Raw genomic sequence first — 17,461 nt, 5'->3', positions numbered from 1 at the left:
TCTCAGTGAATGTAAATGTTTACAAGTGGACCAGCATCTGGAGGGACCAGTGACCACAAGAATGGGAGGGTCCACAAGGATTGGGCCCTGCATGCTTTCTCTGCAGCAAAGCCAGAGAAGCTTTGGAATTCTCAACAAAAGTGACTTGGCTTTCAGAGCCTTCTTTGAGGTGGGGAGGAGAAGGCTATCCGAATGACAGGCCTCTCTGAGGCCTCTCTGTTCCCTGGCACACAGTAGGGGTTTAATATTTATCAATTGAATAATTGAATCATTGGGTGATTCTCATCCCTGCCCCCCAGCAACAGCAAGTAATGAATCAGCTGTTTCCCCTGTTTACACTAAAGCCTTCTCCGCTCCCTCATTTATACTTAGACAGGCAGTGATTGCTGGACTGGATTCAGGAAGACCTGAGTTCAAGTCCTACTTCTGATATGTACCAGCTGTGTGACCCTTGCGGCAGACACAAAACCACCACGTACCTCATTTTCTTCATCTCTTAGAATGAGGAGTGTAGAGTCGATGTCCTGCAAACGTCTTTTCAGGTCCTAAATCTCGGATCTTACAATTCTCTGGGATCCTTAGAGAGTGTATCACTTAGAAAGCATATATTAAGTGCCTACTATATGCCAGGCACTGGGCTGGGTGAGAGGTATATAAAGACAATAATAAAATGGTCCCTACCCTCAAGGTGCCTACAATTTTATTGTGACATGTATATATATAAACAGATAGAAAAAATACATATAAGGTAATTTTGAAAGAGGGGGTACTAGCAGCTGGGAGCATCCAGAAAGGCCCCAGGAAGGACATAATATTTGAACTGGAGTTGTATCCTTCTGGAGAACAACTTTTCCCATGAACTGAGAGGTTTTCACTTTATACTTACTTCAAGGATTATGATTTCCTCTGTGCGCATACTCCATCCACCTGTGCGGATTGCAACCTTTCTACCTTTATTAGATGGTCACTTGTCAGAGAGGTAGTAGAGGGACTGATTGGACTAGAGACATACAGCTAACGAGTTATTTTTTAAGGGGAAGAGAAGGGAATAAGCATTTATTAAATGCCTACCGTGTTCTAAACCAGGGAGTGGGGAACCTGCGGCCTTAAGGCCACATGTGGTCTTTTCTTTTTTTTTTTTTGGTGAGGCAATCAGAGTTAAGTGACTTGCCCAAGGTCACACAGCTAATAAGTATCAGGTGTCTGAGGCTGGATTTGAACTCAGGTCCTCCTGACTCTAAGGCCAGAGTTCTATCCACTGCACCACCTAGCTGCCCCTTACATCTGGTCTTCTAAATCCTTGAGTGCTACCTTTTGACTGAATTTAGGTTGCACTTAAGGAGTTAGAAGGCCACATGTGCCCTTAAGGCTGCAGGTTCCCCACCCCTGTAAATGCTTTAAAAATATTATCTCATTAGATCTTCACAACAACCCTACCATGTGCATGCTGATATTATCACCGTTTTACAGTTGAAGAACTGAGGCAAACAGAAATTAAGTGTCTTGCCCAGGAGCTAGAATTGTAGTAAATATCTGAAGCTCAATTTGAACTCAGATCTTCCTGATTCCAGGTCCCCCCTTTCTATCCACTGTGCTAAGCCCTGGGTATACAAAGAAAGGTAAAAGGCAATCCCTATTCTTAAGGAGCTCACCATCTAGAGACCCCTGGAGAGCCTTCCCAATTTTATCTTCCTGCCCAAAGTCACGCAGTTAATCAGTAGCAACAGGATTCCAACCCAGGTCTCTTCTTTCTACCATATCCTGTTGCCTTGCTTAGCATGAATGAGAGGAAAGAGAAGGTCTTGGTATATAAAGAAGGACTAGTTGACTCATTAGTTGTGTAGGAATTAATTGAAAAAAGAAACAAACAAACAATCATCTGCTAAAGCGGAACCATCATATGCTGTGCTTCTCTTACTAAGCTAGGCTGTTCTCTTGGTTCTGCTCACTTCACTTTGCATCAGTTCGTGTAAGTCTTTCCAGGTCTTTCTGAAATCATTCTACTTATCATTTCTTTTCTTTCTTTCTTTTTTTCTGCTAGGCAATGGGGTTAAGTGACTTGCCCAGGGTCACACAGCTAGTGTCAAGTATCTGAGGCCAGATTTGAACTCAGGTCCTCCTGACTCCAAGGCCAGCGCTCTGTCCACTGCGCCTGCTTGTCATTTCTTATAGCACAATATGGACAGCAGTTCTTGAGAAAAATGTTGGAGAGTTTTAGTCGACTGCAAACTCAGTCAATATGAATCAATACTAAGATATGGCAGCCAGGAAAGTTAACAGTATTTTAGGCTCTAGTAAGGGAGAAAATGTACCCAGAATTAGGAAAGTGATGGTCCGACTATACTCAGCCTCAGTCAGACCACCTCTGTGCTCAATGCTACATGTGACATTTTAGAAAGGAACTTCATGAACTGGGGGTATATGCAGAAGAAGGCAACCAGGATGGTGAGAGGACTGAAGACCATGGCATAGGGGGTTTGAATGAAGGATTAGGGATCTTTCGCTTGGAGAAGAGAAGATTGGGGGGCAAGGTAGGAGGGAAGGAGGCAACGTACTTCTCAAGTCCTTGAAGGACTGTCCTGAGGAAGAAAGATAAGACAGCTTCGGTCTGAACCCTGACAGGTAGAATAGGAACAATGAATGGAAGGTCCATAAGGTTGGATATTAGGAAGAAGTTTTGTTAACACCTTGAGCTGTTCCAAAATGGCAGGGGCTCTTTGGAAGGTGGTGAGCTTCCTGGCACTGGAAGGCTGCAAGCAGAGGTTGGATGACCATTGGTAAGAATGTCACAGAGGTGATGCTTGGTCAATTCTGCCTTACAGTCAATGGCCTCCAAGGGACCTTCAAACTCTGAGACTCTGTGACTCGCCCACGGTCATACCATCAGGTCAACAGCAGAATTGGAATTCAAGCCCAGGGCTTCTGGTTCCATGTTGAAGACTCATTCTGTGATCTATGAGATTTTCTCCTTCAGCCTGGCTGCTTGGGATAGGGGCGGCTGCTTTCTTTCCTCCCTAAGGCCCAAGCCTCTTGGTCCACATGAAAGACTGAAGGCTGGGTAATTAGAACTCTTCTTACCCCAGAGCAGGCTAAATTCAGAGACTTGTCGCCACAGCCTGGTTGGTGTAATTAAGGCCTGGCTTGAGCTCCTTGGACACATCAGAGACATTCCAGAGGGCCCTGGAGGGGGAGGGCAGTAAGCTTCTGCTTCATTCCCAGAACTGTCTCCTTCTCTACTGAGGAGCGGAGCCCAGGCACGGACCTTAGTGTGGGTGTCCAGAGCCACCCTCCGCTTCCCAACCTACAAGATCCGAAAGGCTGTCCAGACAGTCCAGACCTCTGCAGCCAGGGTGAGCCCAAGCCGGTCTGGAGGTGGGGGAGCCAGCCTCCTCCTCCTCCTCATCATTATGATAATAACTAATATTTATGTAGCAAAATATTTTAAAAACATTATCACATGTGAGCCTCACACTAACTCAGAGGCATAGGTACTCTAGGAATTTTTATCCACATCTACAGGCCCAGTATCTGACACATAGTGGGCACTTAATAAATGTTTGTTGACTGACTATAGACTGACATGTTGGGGTGGTCTGTTGTTGTTCAGTGATTTTTCAGTTGTGTCTGACTCTCCGTGACCCCATCTGGGGTTTTCTTGGCAAAGATACCGGAGGGGTTTGCCATTTCCTTCTCTAGCCGATTTGACAGATGAGGAAACTGAGGCAAACAGGGTGAAGTGACTTGCCCAGGGTCACACAACTAGAAAGCGTCTGAGGTCAGATTTGAACAGACCCAGCAACAACAATAGTTAGCATTTATATAGTGTACAGATTTAGAGCTATATACAACCTTAGAGGTCCTCCGGTCCAATCCCTTCATTTTACAGATAAGGAAACTGAGTCCAAGGGCGGTTAAGTGACTTATCCATGGTCACGAAGGGAGTAAGGGTCAGGGGAGGCCTTTCTGTCTCCAAGACCAGCTCTCTCTCTGTTGTTTCTTCCTCCCTTTACCACTGAGGAAAGCGAGCTTGGAGAAGCGGTGATTTGGCTGAGATCAGATAGATAGTGAATGTCCAAGATGGGTTTGGCTCTTACAGTCTGCCCTTTCGGTTTTCTTTCTACCTTTAAGCAGTGTAGCCCAGTGGAAACAGCATCTTCTGGATTTGGACTCAGCCACCTATGTATGACCTTGGGCAAGTCCCTGAAACTCTCTGGGCCTCAGTTTCCCTATCCGTAAAGTGAAGGGATTGGACCCCACGGACTGTAAGGTCCCTTTCAGCTCTAAATCTGCCATCTTACGATCTCTTCTCTGTCTGACCCCCTTCCTAAGCCACACACCCTCAGCTTCCTCCTCTTAATCCCAGACCCTGACACCTATCCTTCCCCCATTTAAATACATGCTATGTAAATTAATATACCGTATTTATATACATGAATTTAAATATTTAAATAGATCATTGTAAGATCACAAAAATTGGAGGTGGAAAGAATCTTAGGGATCCCTGCAACTGTCATGTTACAGATAAGGAAATAAAGACCCCTAAGAGCATTCCACAAGCCAGAATTTGAAGCCAGGACCCATGACGGTAAGTACAGTGTTCTTTCTACCATATCACGCTGCCTCTCATATGCGGGTACAGGGGTATTTTCATACCCGTATAGGTAACCACTCATCCTTCAAAGCAGAAGGGCATGCGTCTACATGCAACTTCATGCATACATGTATGTGCATGTATCTACATGTAACGCACCCCCACATGCCTTAGCCCAGTAGCCCCTGCTGCCTCTCTTCCCAAGAGAATAGAGGCATAGAATAGGACAATTGTATCTGTCCCCCCCACCCCCCCCGGTTGTGGGCCTCCCCCCGACCTTGGCCTCCCTGCTAAGAGTTCCCTGGCTCTAATGTGGCCAGACAGCAGGTGTGCCGGGAAGGGCTAGGCCCCCAGGCCTCACATGTGTTTGCCTCTTTTAGACACAGGATCGACCTAGAGACGCCAGGAGGGAGTCAGGGAGGAAGGGATGGAGGTCTCTCATTCTCAGCTTGTCCTGGGATATCAGACCCTGAGGTTATAAAGAGCGATGGGGGGGAACTGAAGCAGGTGAAGCTGACATGATCTATACATAGACATGACACACACATGCGCACACACGCACACACACCAAGTGCACGCTCAGGACCCTGAGCTCACTGAAGTAGCAAGCTGACAGAGGCAGCATCTCCCACGTCAGCCACAGCCAGCTGGCCAACGGCTTTAGCTTCTGCGCCCTTGGACCCATAGCAAGGAGTCAGAAAAGTTCCTAGAAATCCAGAGCTGGGAGGGGCCTTGGGACAGAGGATGATAGATCTAAGAGGGATCTTAGAACACAATGTGAGAGTTGGGAGAGACCATGGAACATGGGAATGTCAGAGCTGGGAAGGACCCTAGAACAGGGGATGGCAGATCTGGGAGAGGCCCTAGAAGAGGGGATGGCAGATCTGGGAAGGACCCTAGAAGAGGGGATGTCAGATCTGGGAGGGGCATTAGAACAGAGGATGTCAGAGCTAGGAAAGACCTTAGAATGGGGAAGGTCAGAGCCAGAAAAGATTTTCGAACATAGAATGTTAGCGCTCTGAGGGCATCTAGTCTAACCATTTCACTTATCAGAGGAGAAAACTGAGGGTCAGAGTGAGGAAGTGGTTTGCCTAAGGGCATCCAGGCCCCTCAATTCCATTCCTCCCTTTTTCTCTACTTGTACCTGTCCAGGTCCCTTCTTCGGGCTTCCCTCTTTCCTTGCGTGTTTGATTTACTCTCCCTGACAAACTCCGCGTTCTCAGCAGACCGTCTTGCTCAGGAGCCAAGCTCCCACTCAAGGCTGTGAGAGCAAGCTGCTTCCAGGATGTCCTCTCTCCTCACCTCCCTTCAGAACCCAGGTTACTGTCTAAGGCTGATCTCAGTGGCCGCCTCTGGGAAGCCTTCCCTGATTGCTTCTCCCCTCCCCCTCTCCCCATCATTAACACTTTCTCCTTCCTTCCTGTTCCTTACTCTGTAGTTGTTTAAAGATATTATTATTGTGTGTCCCCCCTCCATCCTCACCTCCACATTCCCAGTAGGATGTAAGAAATTAAAGGCAGGGATTCCTTCATTTTTATCTTTATATTCCCATTGCCTAGGCATGGGGCCCAGCACATAGTAGGTGTGTAAAAACTGTTTGTTAAATTGCGCTGAACCTTGGCCAAGGAACTTTGTCTCAGGTCATTTCTCTTTAAGTTGGGGATTGGATTCATATCAGAGCTTCTTTACTTTTTGGGCGTTGAGGGCCCCTTTGGCAGTCTGGGGAAATTCCTGGGCACCTTCTCAAAAGAATGTTTGGTTTTTTTAAAATTCATAACTTAAGGAAACACTTAAGTTCAGTTAAATTTTAGTGAAAATAAAGATCTATTTTTTTCCCCATTCAAGTTCCCAGACTCACTGAAATCTATCTGGGGACCACTGGGTTAGATGCTCTCTATGACCTACTCCAGCTCTAACATTCCTTGTTCTAAGGCCCCTCCCAGCTCTGACATCCTCTGTTCTATGGACCCCTCTTACCTCTGACATTCCCTGTTCTAAGGCCCCTCCCAGCTCTGACATCCCCTGTTCTAAAGTCCCTCCTAGCTCTGACATTCCCTGTTCTAAGGCCCCTCCCAGTTCTGAATTCTCTGTTCTAAGGCTCCTCCCAGCTCTGCCATTCTCTGTTCTAAGTTCCCTTTCCCTTCCTTCTCAGATCCAATATTTTCTTTCTAAGGTCTCTCTCTATCTGAACATCCCATATTCTACGTCCTGTGTTAAGGGGTCTTTTCTCCAAGCCCACCCTGATCACTAGCTTACACTCAGTCCTGCCCTGAGGCTTTCTGACCAGTGGGAGGCCTAAGGCCCACCCTGTGGCATAGGGCAGGGCAGGGCAGGGTGGGAGGCAGCTAGGTTCCAACTATGTAATTTCAGGGAGATGAACATGGAGCTAGGCTGTCCCCCCAGGCAGCCACTCAGAAACCTAACCCCTTTCCTACCATGTAATTAGCCAACCCTCAGCCCTGCCCTGTTGAACATTTGTTACTAGGAGGCAAGAGGCCGACTTCAAACTACCATTCCCTGGGCCTGAAGGATGGGCAGACCCACCCCACCCATGGGCTTCTCTCCAAGTCCCTCCATCCCCCAATCTCTGAGGGAAACGGCCTGGGCCCAGAGGGTGAGATATAGAATCAAAGAATCTCAGAGCAGAAAGAGCCCTCGGTGACCATCCGGTATAACCCCTACCTGGATCAGAATCCCCTTACAACATCCCCAATAAGAGGTCAGTCAGCCTTTGTTTGAAGGCCTCTAGGGAGGGGAAGCCATGACTTCTCAAAGCAGTCCATTCCACTTGGGGACAGTTCTAATCCTCAGAAAGGTTTTCTCAGCATGCCTCAGTTTACCTACATGCTACTTCCCCCCATTGTTCTGTTTTCTGGGACCAAGTGGAACAAGGCTAATCTCGCTTTCCTATTTCAGCCCTTTAAATATTTTGAAACAGGAATCATGTCTTCCCCATCGTGGTCCTCCCCTTCCTCCCCCTTAAGACCCTTCACTGTCCCGGTCGCCATCTCTGAATGTCTTTTCCTTTATCAGTGTCTTCCCTAAGAGTGCCGCGAACTGGATGAAGGGATCTGGGTAAATGGGATCCATTCTGTGCAGTGGGTCCATCCTTTCCCAAGCCTTGGAGGGCATGACTGTTGAAATTCAACCTAAGATTAAATCATCTCATATCATCCTGTTAACAGACTCTCTAATCTTTTTGGGTGGCAGGGTAGACAACGCTTTGCCATCTTGGACTTGGAAAATTGACTTTTTAAACCCAAGCATGTGACTTTACATTTATCCCTATTGAGATGCCCCCTTTTAAGGATGGTCCCAAGTATAGCTTCTCATAGTATTTGTGAAGCCCCATTCTATCTTCATTGGGGACATTAAAGCTGGAGGAGACCATGGGATTCATGGACTGTCAGAGCTGGAAGGGACCCTAGGGGTCATCTGGTCCAACCCTCTCATTTTATAGAAGGGGAAACTGAGGCTGCTAGGATAAAATGACTTGCCCAGTCTAGAACTCACCTCTTTTACATCCAAACCCTTGCTTTTTTCCATTTCTCTACACTGCCCTCTTCAGGGGCAGCTAGGCAGTAGAATAGATAGAGAGCCAGGCTGAAAGTCAGGAAGACCTGAGTTCAAATTTGACCTCAGATACTTACTAGCTATGTGACCCTGGCCAAGTCACTTCACCCCTGTTTGCCTCGGTTTCCTCATCTGTAAAATGAGCTAGAGAAGAAAACGGCAAACCACTCTAGTATCTCTGCCAAGAAAACCCCAAATGGGGTCACGAAGAGTCAGACACAAGTGAAAAACAATTGAACAGTCATACTTCTCCTCAGGCTATCTTGATCATCACTGCCAACATTATGAAAACACTCTCAGATATGCTGATCCCCAAGGGTCAGCTCTAGGTCTGGTCAGTGAGGGCAGAGTCATCCTTTGTCTCTCTGTCAGGATCAGTCCACTCCCCACACCCAACCTCAGACACCCTGGGCTTCCTTTCATGGCAGCTTAGCAGTGGAAACGGGGCTTGGCTTGAAGTCAGGGGGTCTGGGTTCTTCCTACCCTTAGATCTGCCACTGAGTAGTACAGTGACCTTGGACGAATCATTTCACCTTTTTACAACTCAATTGGGGGTAACGATTCATGCACCGCTTGCCTCGTAGGCTTTTATGAGAAGCACGTTTCGTAGATCTTGAAGGTACAGTATTAGGGCATGATGTTATTATGGTTGTTGTTGTTATGACTTTGGGACAGGCTTGGACAAATAATACTTTTTTTTCTGAAAAAGACTGAGGCTCTTGCGAACTGCAAGCTCTATATGAATCAGCGGTGTGGAGTCACAACAGCCAAGAAAGCAGATTCCATCTTGGTCGGACCATAACTGGAACATTGAGTTCATTCAGGTCTGGGCTCCCAGATTAGAACAGGCAAGTTGGAGACTGTCCAACTAGAAGGCCAATGAGGATGATGAAGGACTTCAAGTTGGTGTCTTAAGATGTCTGGAGGTGTTTAGCCTGGAGGAGAAAAGATTTAGGGGAAAGAGGATGAGCCAAAATGCTGTCTTCAATTTTTTTTTAAGGGATTAAACTAAACCCTGAAACAGGGATATTTTTTTTCTTGTTTTCCTTGGCCCCATAGGGCAGAACGAGGCCTTAGCGAGGGCTTTGATGGGTGGGGGAGGCAGATTTAGGCTTGATGGCAAGAGAGACTTCCTAAGAATTAGAATTCTCTCAAAATGGAATAGGTCCCGAGGCTTCTGGGGGTAGTGAACTTTGAGATTTGAGGTCTATCTTGAATCAAGTCAAGTCAACAAGTATTAATTAAGACCCTACTGTGTGCCAGGCATTGTAAGCATTGACGACACAAAGAAAGGCAAAAGGCCGTCCCTGCTGTCACGGAGCTCAGAGCCTCAACGGGGAGAAAACATGCGAATCGCTAGATAGGAGCAAATCATGTACAAAATAAATCAGAGATAACTGACAGAGGGAAGGCACTAGAATTAAGGGGGATCAGGAAGGGCTTCCTGTGGAAGGTGGGATTGTAGTAGGGATCCATAGGAAACCAAGGTAGCTGGGAGAGAGAATTGTAGGCATGGAGCACAGCCAGCGCAAATGCCCTGAGTCCAGAGATGGAAAGTCTTCTTGAAGGAACAGAAAGGAGGGTAGGTCCCTTGATTGCAGAGCATGTGGTATGGAGGAAGGTGTAGGAAGACTGGAAAGCTAGGAGGGGCCAAGTTATGAAGGGCTTGAAAAGCCAGAGAGAGCTTTATATCTGACCCTGGAGGTGATAGGGAGCCATTCATTGAGTTTGTTGAATAGGGAGGTGACTTGGTGGGACCTGCGCTTTAGGAAAATCACTTTGGCAGTAGTGGAGGATGGGCTAGAGTGGGGAGAGATTTAAAGCAGGGGTCCCCCAGCAGCCATTGTAGTGGTCTGAGGGCTTCACTTACAGGTGGGATGATTGTGGTCAATTATGTTGTAAAGGGGAGTCTTGGTCAGATATTGGTTGGACTGAATTGCTTGTGAGGCCCCTCCCAGCTCTGCCATCCCTTGTTCTAAGGCCCCTCCCAACCCTGACATCCCCTGTTCTAAAGGCCCTTCCATCTCTCACATTCTATTTTCTGTATTCTCAGTCAGATCCCTTTAACAGAGAATGTTCTAAGATTCTATGGTTATATCCTCTAGAGACCTAGCGAGATGCCCAGACATCCAAGGACAGGGGAATTTAATTCTCCTCCCCTGTTTCCCTATAGTTTTGTCTGCTGTTTCCTCTGGACCATCCTGCCACAGGCACCCCAAAGCCTGAGAAAACATCCATCAGCTGGGAGTGATTGGAGACCCTGATCTGAAGATGCCCCTGCGCTTTTATTTCCAGGCTGTGAAGTGCAAAGGGCAGGGGAGGGCTGGGGAACGTCGGGGTGCTTATTTGCCAGGACATCTCCTTGCTGAGGGTGTCTGGGGGTCCCGATGCCTCCGCTTCCTCCACCCTTTTGTTTCTCTCTTTTCTCATACACTCTATGTCCCATATTTTCCTGAGTCTTGCCTCTCCCCTCCCATCATGGAAACACTGAGTCAAGCCCAGAATGGGAGATTTTTCCTTCTTTACTCTGGCTCCCAAGGTCCCCTCATTCTTACCCATTGTCCCGGTGGCAAGGTCCTCTTCCTTTCTCCCTTCTTCTTCTTCTTCCCTCCCCGCCCTGTTTTTCTTGGGACCCCCTGACTCAGGGAAACTTTGCTTTCCAGAAAAGCTCATAAGAGAGGAAAGAACAAAGTCCTCCAGCTGGAGGACTCCAGCCCCTCCTCCCACCACCCCCAATTGCTCGGTGTGTGTGTGTGTGTGTGTGTGTGTGTGTGTGTGTGTGTGTGTGTGGCCCTTGGTAGAGCTCAGCCCTCAGTCCCTCCCTCCCTCAGTCCCTCCCATCCCTTTGCCCCTTCCCCTCCCCCAGCCCTGCCTGTCCCCACTTGAAACTCCTTTAATGAAAGCAAGCTGGTGGGGCTAGCCTCTCTCAGTTTGTGAGCTTGAGGCTGGCTGGCTGGCTGACTGACTGACTGGCTGGAGGAAGGGGAGGCGGGCAGGAAGGCAGGGGGGCAGAGGGGCAGGGGCCTGGGACCAGCACCCTGCTCCTAGGTTAGGACTCCAGAAGGCTCCCCATCCTTCGCTGCTAGGCTGTGGGACCTCATCCAGCCTCAGTCGTGGGGATCCAGGCGTCCTGAAACCTCCCTTTGCAGCTGCTCTGGTGAGTCTAGGCTTCTCTGGGCAGGGAGGTCCAGGTCTGGGTGGAAGAGGAGCTCTGGGAGTCTCCTGTCCTCCCTGAGGCTCCCTACGGCTGGAGGCTAACCTCCTCTGCCCCCTGTCCAAACACTGCTGTCACCCTCTCTGTCCCCTCTCCATCAACCCAGGCTACCCAGCTCTGACACTACCTGTCCTGGGACTAGCAGACTGAACTTGGACCAGCCTTGACCCCTCACACCCTTCCCCCAACTTTCCCAGTTGGGAGACTCAGTTCTGAGAGTGTTTGGGTAGCTAAGACAGACCAGGTCCCTCCAGCAGTGCCTGGCTGGGTCCCAACTGCACAGAGGGTGTCCAGTAACTGCCTGCACATGTATGTCTGAGGACCTGAGCTAAGTATGGGAGATGGAGGCAGCTGTTAGGATCGTGTGTGTTTGTGGGGTGTTTGTGTGCGCATGCACGTGTGTGTGTGTGTGTGTGTGTGTGTGTTGGGTGTGGGATTGATAGCTGTTAGGGGTGTCTGCACAGAAGGGGATTCAGGTCAGCTCGCATTCATGGGACTGGACACTTGCCTTTCCACTTGCCTGCTCCCTATAATCTCACGTTTTCGTCTTTCCTTACTCCCTGCAGCCCTCCATCCCCACTGAATTTGTGTGACTGTTTCTGTGTGTGGATCACCGTGTATATCAGTGTGTATGTGTGTCTTCTCTGGCGCTGTCTGTGAATCTATAGGGATCAATGTGTCTCTGCATGTGAGTCAGTGTGGGTCAGTGTGCCTCTGTCTATATGGGTACGTGTGTCTCTGTGTGAGTGTGTCTGCTGTATGTACCAGTATATTGAGTGCATCATTTGTGTGGATGTACATGTGCGTGTGGGTCAGGGGGTAACTTTGTGCCCCAGTCTATAGGGTCAGGGTGTCTGGGGCATCCACAATGGTTGTGCTCACTGGGGTCTTTGGGGGCATTGGGAAATCAGGTTCTTTTGGTCTCTTAGATGGTCAGGCCAAGGCTGGCTGTCTGGGGGAGCACTGGGACCCCTATAGTATAGTTTTCTTTCTTCTAGGGGAATGCTCCCCTCCTATCTCCTCTCCACTGGTAATGAGTCTGTGTGTGTATGTGGCGGGGGGGGGGGGGGGGGGGGGGGGGGGGTTAGATCCCAGAGCCCTGGGCCAGAGGGGGAAGAAGAAAAGGTCAGAAGGCCCGAGAGGGGAGAGGGGAGCTCGTAGGGCTTTGCAGCCTGCAGCCTCAATCCCGCCATGGACTTGTTCTTTAATTGAAACCAGGTTTTCTGTGTGTGGGCCCCCTTCCTTGTTTCCTTCTCCCTGTGCTTCCACCCCTCTTCCCAGTGGCCTAAGAGGACTCCTCTCAGACAAGGAGAGGATTCTGCTCTCCAGGGTACCTGGGTCTCTCCTGGGAGGGGAAGGGGAATAATCTGCATACTCAGTAATTTATTCATTCAACAAGCATTTATTACATATATAAATGTTGTCATTGTTAAATTAGCCTATTATGTGCCAAGCTCTGTGCTGGGCAAAAGCCCTGTCCTTAAAAAGTTTACTGCTAAGGGTAGGGGGTGTACACAGAAAATATACAAAGCAATTGGAGGGAGGGGGCGGTACTAAATGGGACAAAATCAGAAAATGTCATCGAGCTGAACTATGGAGAAGCTAGGGATTGATTCCAAGAGGCCTTGGCTTGAGAAGGGCATGCATTCCTGGCCTGAGAGACAGTCTAGGCAAAAGTTTGGAGGTAGGAGATGGGAGATGGGATGTAGTGGGAACAGGAAGGCAGCCAGCATGATTGGGACCTTAAGGGAAAGGAATGAAGAATCAGCCTAGAAAGGCAAGCCACAGCCAGATTGCAAAGAACTTTAAATGCCAGACTTGGAGGGGTGGGGTTTGCATGCTTGAGGCAAGCCAGGGAGTGAGGGTCAGAGCTGTGCTGTAGGAATATCCGTTAGGCAGCTGTGTGGAGGAGAGATTGGAGAGAAACGTGTCACATGGAAACAGCTCAAACCTCATATCGAATGGGCTGCTTGATTTGGAGAAAACCACCGAGGCTGACTTTAAGAACAGTCTAAGACATGGAAAGAGACTAGGCTGGAGAGGGGTCCTGGCCTGTGAGGACCACTCCAGGGGGTGAGGGACAGGGGGGTGATGGGAAACAACGCTGGGCTTAGATCTCAGATCTTTAATTTCCTGTATGAACTTGGGTAAGTCTAGGTAAGACTCCCTTGTTTCCCTCATCATGAAGCTAATGGGGGTCAGACTAGGCCCCACAGAAGCTCCCTTCTAGCTCTACATTCTATGACCCGAGGGCTTTGGAATCTGTCTATGTCTAGGGGCTGGGGGCAGACGCCAAGCTGCCCTTCCCAAGCAATGGAGGCCAAGAGCCAGAACCCCCTGTGGGTGAATGGGCCAGCCCTCCTGCCTTCTTAAGGGAGCTGGTGTCTCTCCCTACCCCTGGCCATAGGGCAGGGGCTGGGTTTCCCCTAGGAGGGTTCCTGAAAATGACCAAGATGGGAGCTGACCTTGGGAAAAAACCTATCCCCTAGAGGCCATGGGAAGCTGGAGAAAGCGGATTGTGTTAGTTATATCTGATCTCTGCTCTCAGGGAATCACTGGACTTTTAGGCTGGGAAGCACCACAGAAGGGTGTCTGGCGCAACGGCGTCTTTCACAGCTGGAGAAACTGAGGCCAAGGGACAGGAAGTGACTTGGCCAAGGTCACAAAGGAGGTAGGAGTGAAGTCAATGGTGTGGAAGCTTTTATAAGATGATTATTTAGGGGTGAGTGGAGCTTGGGGTTGGGGGATGGGGGCATGCAGATCCTCAGCTAAGGATGAGAAAAGGGCTATTTCTTCTTCTGGTTCTCCTCCCTACATTTGTTACCTCAGCACATTATTCCTCCCAGTCACTCCAGAAGTTACCCATGACCTCCTGTTTAGGAGAAGAGGCTCCTGTTTAAAGAATCTCAGGACCATGAGAGCTGGGAGGGGCCTTAGAACAGGGAATGGCAGAGCTGGGAGGGCCTTAGAACAGGGGATGTCAGAGCTGGGAGGGGCATTGGAATAGGGAATGTCAGAGTTGGGAGGGGCCTTAGAACAGGGGATGTCAGAGCTGGGAGGGGCATTGGAATAGGGAATGTCAGAGCTGGGAGGGGTCTTAGAACAGGGGATGTCAGAGCTGGGAGGGGTCTTAGAACCGGGAATGTCAGAGCTGGGAGGGCCTTAGAGCAGGGAATGTCAGAGCTGGGAGGGCCTCAGAACAGGGGATGTCAGAGCTGGAAGGGGCATTGGAACAGGGAATGTCAGGGCTGGGAGGGGCCTTAGAACAGGGAGTGTCAGAGTTGGGAGGGCCTCAGAACAGGGGATGTCAGAGCTGGAAGGGGCATTGGAATAGGGAATGTCAGAGCTGGGAGGGCCTTAGAACAGGGGATGTCAAGGGTGAGATAATCTTGGAACAGAGAATGTCAGAGCTCCCTATCAGCTCTCGACCCTGGGTCTGTCCAGATTCCCTCCCTGTGTCAGCAGAAGGTCTCAGAGCAGCAGCTCTCCCAGCCTCCCTCTCCAGGGGCTCCCTTCGTTATAGAACAAACCATATTCTTTCTTTGCTCGGGATATTTCTGCGGCAGGTGAGAACCAAGGTACTTTTAATCCAGACATGAACATTTTTCATGTCGCTAATGTGAATGCCATTATCTCCCAGGTTCACCTTCCTGGATGGCTGTTGATGGTGGGCTCTGTGTATACGTGAGTGTTTGCGTGTGCACATACATTTACACAGGGGTATAGCGATAGTGATGAGGAGAAACCGGACAGGGAAGGCGCCACTGGCCAAGAGAGTTCTCCGTCCGGATGCCAGAGCAGCTTGTGTGAAGGGCCCTGCATCTGCTGAGGATGCACAGAACTGTTGAGGACCACCATCAAATCATGGGATCGCAGGCTCGGAGCCTGGAAATCCTTGAGCCTAAATTCCTCTTTTTATAGCTGAGCAAAGTGAGACCCAGAATTGCTTGCTTCAGGTTACCCAGAGAGTAAAATCACAGAACTGGGTTTTAAGCTCCTAGTCCAAACCCAGAGCTTTTCCCGTTGTACCATGAGGCCCCCCACCAAATCACGGGGTCCACGAATCATTGAATTACTGAAGATGAGACTCTTAGAACCAAAGTTTCTGAGACTCATATAAACATCACATTAGAAGATCTTAGAATCAGAAACATGGAATCGGAGAATCTTGGAGTCACAGTCAATGAATTCACAAATCTTAGAATCTCAGGGAACATACAGTCACTGAATTAGAGGATAGCATCACTACCCTTTTTTTTTTTTAAAGGCAATTGGGGTTAAGTGACTTGCCCAGGGTCACACAGCTAGTAAGTGTCAAGTGTTTGGTCTGAGACTGGATTTGAACTCAGGTCCTCCTGACTTCAGGGTCGGTGCTCTATCCACTGCGCCACCCAGCTGCCCCTCAACTTTTGTTATGTTAGAATCATCTAACTGCATAATCAGAGAATATTAGAATCATACTTTCTTAGAATCAAGACCATATACTCACTGAATTAAGACTCTTGGAACTATAGATTCTTACAATGAAAGAAATTTGGATTCTTAGATACAATCACCGAATTAGAAAATCTTGTTGTTCAGTTGTGTCCAACTCTCTGTGACCCAATTTGGGTTTTTTTTGGCAAAGATACTGGAGTGGTTTGCCATTTCCTTCTTTAGCTTTTTTTTTTTTTTTTTTTTTTTTTTTTACAGACGAGGAAATTGAGGCAAACGGAGTGAACTAACTTGCCCAGGGTCACGCAGCTGGTAAGTGTCTGAGGCCAGATTTGAACTAAGGTCTTCCTGATTCCAGGCCTGGTGCTCTATCCACCGCACTACTTAGCTGCCCAGGACTCGGGATCATTGAAACTTGGAAATCATAGAATCTTGGAATTCTTGAATCACAGGATCTCAGAGGCCCTAGAGTGGTCATCTAATTCATCCTTGTCTTAAAATATAGGATAGCACCTCCACCTCCCACTGCACCCCCTAATACCACGAAACTGGCATCTTCCCTTTCACCTTGGGCCCCAGGCAGACCAGGTTCTTGGAAATCCATGTCAAAGTTTCCATCCCCAAACTGGGCTGTCAGGAATTTATTAATCGGCCTTGCCAGTCTGCGCCAGATGGGGTCTTGGCATCTGGGGGTTCATGCCGGGAGCAGCCTATCTGGACGGCTGCGTGGGCGGGAGCTAGCCCAGCCAGGTCATCTGGTTCTCATCTGCTCTGAGGCTATGTCATGTTGTAGGGGGGAGACGTTCTCCAACAGCCCTGGAGCAGAAGAGCTTTTTGGCTCTTTTTGTCTCCAACAAAATTATTTTCAGAAGGGAGACCCAGGAGAGAGGAGAATGAACTTAAAATCCTGACGGGGATGGCTGAAGTGAGGGTGTGGGGGTGGAGCCGAGCAGGGTAGGGCAAGGACAGAGACAGGGCCCAGGGTCCTCACCCCACACACAGGAATCTCACCCCGGCAGGGCTTCAGGGCTGTGGGATGTGTGACTGGCTTGGCCAAGGTTTCGGTTCCTGGGGAAGGAGGTGGAGCCCGAATTGGGGGGGGGTGCTGCTGGTTAAAAATAGAATTAGCTTTGAGCATCTCAGAAGAGATTACAAACAGAAAAACTCCAATACTGTTATCTTTCAGACAAGTGTCCCCTGGACAGATATAATGTGCCCATTGCTGGGGGTGTACAGACAAGCAGAAAACACTGTCTTGGCCCTCAGAGAACTTACAGTCTAGTGGGGAAACAAGACACATTTACAGGGAGCTGTTAGTAAACGGAACAAGACAGAGAATGAACAAGGGTTGAACTGGGTGATCCACAGAGGGAGAGTGGTGGAAGTTCAGAGGTGAGTGATGACTGTGAGCTGGGGTAGTCAGGGAGGGCTACGTGGAGGAGGTGTTCAGACACTGGAGCCACCCCTCAAGTATTTGGATGGGCAGACAGAATTGGGGGGTGCATTTTAAAGGGAGGATGCCACAGGATGCACACAGGATGTGTTCCCTTTTCTAAGGTTCTCCCTCCTCTCCTTGACATTCTTTGTTCTAAGGGTCCTCCTAGCTCTGACATCCCTTGTTCTAAGGCCCCCTCCCAGCTCTGACATCC

At 48.9% G+C, this 17,461-nt stretch overlaps 1 protein-coding gene across 4 annotated transcripts in view; it reads left to right on the top strand.

Annotated features, from left to right (window-relative positions):
* The first annotated feature begins 11,074 nt into the window (after nucleotides 1–11,074).
* Nucleotides 11,075–17,461, top strand: part of TMEM119 (transmembrane protein 119) — a 10,637-nt gene continuing 4,250 nt past the window's right edge. The window contains exons 1-3 of one of the 4 annotated variants that reach the window (XR_003569299.1): nucleotides 11,075–11,321; nucleotides 13,927–14,049; nucleotides 16,071–16,097. The gene's annotated coding sequence lies outside the window, so the exon portion shown is untranslated. Of the gene's footprint in view, nucleotides 11,322–13,926; nucleotides 14,050–16,070; nucleotides 16,125–17,026; nucleotides 17,205–17,461 lie in introns of those variants that run through there. The other 3 variants (XM_027864453.1, XM_027864461.1, XM_027864467.1) reach the window with 3 other exon arrangements.

The sequence above is a fragment of the Vombatus ursinus genome, unplaced genomic scaffold (assembly GCF_900497805.2).
Source record: "Vombatus ursinus unplaced genomic scaffold, bare-nosed wombat genome assembly UNPS02001287.1, whole genome shotgun sequence".
Classification (NCBI taxonomy): domain Eukaryota; kingdom Metazoa; phylum Chordata; class Mammalia; order Diprotodontia; family Vombatidae; genus Vombatus; species Vombatus ursinus.
This window is presented reverse-complemented; position numbering and strand designations above follow the sequence as displayed.